Source organism: Puntigrus tetrazona, chromosome 7, assembly GCF_018831695.1.
Source record: "Puntigrus tetrazona isolate hp1 chromosome 7, ASM1883169v1, whole genome shotgun sequence".
In the NCBI taxonomy this organism is placed as follows: Eukaryota; Metazoa; Chordata; class Actinopteri; order Cypriniformes; family Cyprinidae; genus Puntigrus; species Puntigrus tetrazona.
In genome coordinates, this window is record NC_056705.1 from 25,447,369 (window position 1) to 25,452,259 (window position 4,891).

Below are 4,891 nucleotides of genomic sequence, written 5' to 3' on the forward strand. Positions count from 1 at the left end.
GAAATGAAATGTTCAATCCAAATTTACTGTTAAAAAGATACGTGAAATGTGATACACCCGCCCCTCCATGCATCAAGCTCTGTATTCTTGCTGGAGAAGCCAGTTAATCTCTTCTGCCTGATGCCAGCAATGTGTGTAACGGCAAGTGCAAATTGGTTTCCCAGAATTCCTCTTCACACAGGGTCCTTGCATTTTTTGTAAGTGCAGCATGCTACTCACTAAGAGATCTTAGATAAAAATGCTTTTTGTGGGCACACACAAACACACAATGCAGTTATTAGATTTGTTTGTTCACACCAGTCTATATGAGTTTGATTTAGATCATTATTTGACATTTGCACTTCTCACAATATCAATTCTCACTTCACGCTTTCGGCATGACTGATAACTGGTTACACGAAGATGCACATGTTTATTTTCTTCAGAAATCAGCTGACAGTGCTGCATTATCTTATTTTATTCAGAAACGTTTTCTTGGTATTATCTGATGGTTAACTGCAATGCATCATCCCACGGTGTTTGTGCATTACAGCTGCAATGTAGATACCAGTTGTGCAGACACTTCTATAATTCCCCATGAGATCCCATTCAGTGCTGCTGTGTGAATTAACCATATCATGGTTACATTAAACTATTAGTTTGTTAGTTTATGCATATTCAGATTTCGTATGCGAGGGCCAGTGAGATTTATGCCCTGTCACTTGTGGTTTTGCATTTTAGCTTGCTGCACTCTGCATTATGAGTGCAATGCTGTGAAAAAAAAAGAAATAAAAATGTTGTTTCAACTCAAAATAATGTGTTACCTTGCTGACTTCAGTCAGCTAAATATTCCAGTTGTCACCTAAATTAACATTCAATAACTTAAAATATCAAGTTGACTAAACTTAGGTCAGAGGGGTAACACATTATTTTAAGTTGAAACAACTTGATTTTTTTTTTTTTACATTGAATGCTGCTGTACCAGGTGGGTTACTGAAAAGGTATATCATCAGTAATATCATATCATCATAATCTGTGTGAAAATTAGGGCATTGCACGCTCTAGTTATGAGCATCTCGTCAGTAAAGCTGGTTCTTTGATTAACAATAAATCTCAATCACCAATAATAAGTATAGGTATGTTTTTTGGAGTTTTACAAAAAAGTTGGTATAGGTAGGTGAAATGAGTCCTCTGAAATCTTTTAGTATTGAATGGCTGTGGTCAGGGCTTGTGTTAATTAGTGATGGTGTCTGATATTGTCACGATGTTTGGCATTAAGCTTATTCTTACTTCACTGGTAACACCTCTCTGCATGCTACTTGGTTATCTCTGAGTTGTGCTTTATTAGACTGGTACAGATTGCATCAGAAATTTATCATCGTCAGTGTAAGTGAGAGTCTGAGGGCAAAAGTCACTGGCGCATAATGCATCATCTCAACGTGTGCTGACTGTCACCTGTGAAAAATACAAACAAATGAAACAGTCATGATCCCGGTGTCCTGTACCAGTCCAGACACTTTCCTTTGTGTCCTTAGGAAGGAGTGACTAATGTCCTGTGCAGCTGATTAATGAACAGAAAGGGCTTATGAACTCAACACATTGTAAACCTTGCTCTGAAGTCTTTATCTATTGTCTTAGCATTTCTTGTGTGGGAACATAAATTTCTGCCTTGGCTAGTCCACTCCTAAGATTATCATCTCACCATCTGTCCATCAGCCACACGTAATGTTCTCAGAACAGCAAGAATCTTATATTATTCGATCACTTTTCACTGCATGCAATCAGCTCAAGGTTTTTTATACCACAAATGTATGACCTTTTGCCACTCTGGATTAAACATGCTTTAATGGTGGATATATCATGTATGTAAGAAAAATCTTCTTTGCAATTTATCATACTGTTTCTTTTTGATCTACAATGTTCAAAATCCCAGGCATACCAGCATTTTGTTTGTCTCTTATGATTTTAGGTTTGTCAAGATTCGGAAGAGTGTAAAACACATAGTCAGAATAATGACCTGCCATCAGCGGTTCAAACATAGGATCAAATTTAGAAGGGTTTCTGCACCATTTTTGGTAAATGAGACCCCTGCTTTCCAGATATTTATCTTAATGATAACCATCCTGTAATCTCATATGTGAATAAATAATTAAATAAATAGCTGTGAAAATTCAAAATGTTTCTATTATATAAAGTCAAATTATTAAAAAACAAACAAACAAAAATTGGGCGAGTGAAAAATATCTGCGATGAAGTATTTTTATTCCTGGTACATGCAAGGACAATGTCAGGGTCATGAATGCCCAAAGCTTACTAATGTACGTGTGGAGTGAAGGCTAGCCCATCTGGTCCGATCATCCAGAAGAGCTACATGGACAGAAAGCTGTCAGAACACTGTGCATTGCAGTTTACTGCACAAGGGGCTGCACAGCAGCAGTTATAGTAGGCACACGGGTGTCAAAAATGAAGAAGCTTGCCTGTTCTGATCAATCATGTTTAGATCAGGTGAATAGCCAAGTTTGTGTGGGTTGTTTACCAGGAAAAGACATGGCAGCAGGGTGCACTATGGGAAAAAACGCAGGCCAGTGATGGCAGCGTTATGCTCTTGGCCTTTGTTCTGCTGGGAAACCTTGGGACCTAGCATTGGTGTAAATGTTACTTTGATACATGCTGTATTTACCACCTGCCTAAAAATTGTTGCAGACCACATACACCCCTCCACAGGAGTGGTTCTAGGCCATAATTAGGAGGCACTGGCAGACTGGCCACATTCTTGGCCACTAAAAAAATAAATAAATGAATAAAACCATCACAGAAAATATAAAGTTTTTCCACTAAAAATACCATACAGACATTACAAACCCTTATCTTTTAACTATTAAAAATGCTTTCCTCTAATGTGTTTGGAGACATATTCCATTAGGACTTATTGTTTTTGGGAAGCAATGGAAAGCAACCAATTACCAGTAGAGACCAACAGGGTCCATTACAGTTTGCATTGCAATTTTGGGTTGATGTCTATTGTTTTTGCTCAGTTGGGGTTCATTATTATTATTATTTATATTTTTTATTTGATGTATTCCAAAAAAATATATGAAATATCTTGATTCTCAAAATCAAGGAAAAGCATCTCAAACATCTCAAAAGGTGGTGGCAAAGACTTGTGTGCGGTGACAAAATAATGTGATATATATATTGTTGACGGGATTGGTGGGGGTCATCAATAGCCCCCTGCTCCTCCATGGCATTAGTCTTCAATGATGGCAGTGACCTTTTTCAGACGAATAATGCTATTAATCCCTGTTCTCACCAAGGATGATAATTATTAAGATAATGACATAGTTAGAAAAATCTTTCTCGTTATTTAAGAATAGAGTCCGTATCACAATTATAACGATTAAGACGGTGAGAAATTATATTGTTGAAATCACTTTCAGAACGATTTTTTCCATATGAATCAGAATCCATCCTGCTATATCGAGCTTGCGCTTAGAATAAATATGTACTATCAGTTGCTGATGTGAATGCTAATATCGTTATCTTTCTAGTTATCGTTCTTGGCGTGAACAGGCCTTTTAGGCAGGCGGTTTTAATGCTGTGAATGTTCAGTGTATAGCTATATTTTTCCTGAAACGTTCTCCTGAGGTATAAAAGAGCAACTAAACATACAAGCAACAATTTGCTTTAGCATTAAGATTTTTTATGTGCTTTGTTATTGTGAGTTGTTGTGTCTGACATGAGAGTGCACTGAATCTACCACCCTCAATGGGATCTTACAGCCCATCTCTGATATTTTCTTGAGAAGGAACAAGGACAGGAAATAAGAGAGAGCTGTGTTAGTTTACTTGAATGAGGGATGATTTACAGCAGAGGGAAAAGCACTCAGGGCCTCGTCTGGTGTTGTGTAACACATACAAATGTATATGTCAAACACTTATTAATTTGATTGGAGGAGAGACCTTCACCGCGAAGAATAAAAGCCACCTGGCTCATTTAGTTTTAAAAAAGAAAAATGCTAATATTGTGGTCGACTCGCTCGCCGGATGCTCGTTTTTTTTTTTTACCCGTCGGATCGATTTATGTTTGTATAAATGGTTATTTATTCCATTGAAAGGAAGATGACTTTTCATTGTGCACGTTAAATTCAAAGTGAGCGAAAGTCAGTTACTTGCAGGCGATAAACGCAATGAATGTCTGAGTCAGTGAGAGGCTGGTTTGTTATGCGATGCCTCGCAGGCTTCCATTAAGACAATAGAATGCAGTGTTTTAGAAAGGAACAATGCCTCTGCCATTCATCAGGAGATGTGTTTAGGTAGAGCGGAAGAGAGTGGAGCAGGGTTCAGCGAAGACCGCAGCAGAGAGTTAAGAGTTATTTGACAGGGTGACGTGCATTTGACTAATGAAATGAACCGTGAGTTGTACGCCAGCTGTGCTCAGTTGGTGATGCTAGCGAGAGTAATGTGTTTTTCAGCTGGAATTGGGCCTATCCTATTGTGAAGAATACATTACAGTTCATGACACCCGTGGGACGCTGGAGTGTTTAGCCGAGACACCGCCGTCACGCAGCTGCCTGGTGTTAGTGCACTTGAAAAAAAATGTAAAAAATTAAAAAATAAAGTGCCTTTGAGATGTAAAAATCTAAGCAACTGTTTTTTTAAAAAGAAACAACTTTTATTTCAACTGTGTTGGCAACATACCAATGTCTTTTTTTTTTTTTAAATTTTATAAATGAATGTCTTATCTGACCACCATACCTTTAATAAAAATAAACATTATTAGAGGTGACTAACAACAACTATGGTAACATGTGCCTTATTTGATCAAAATATATAAGGTTGCATTTTTATACATTATGAGACAAAAATGCTCGAGAACTCAGAATCAGAAGTGAAGGGAACTGAATACACAGTAT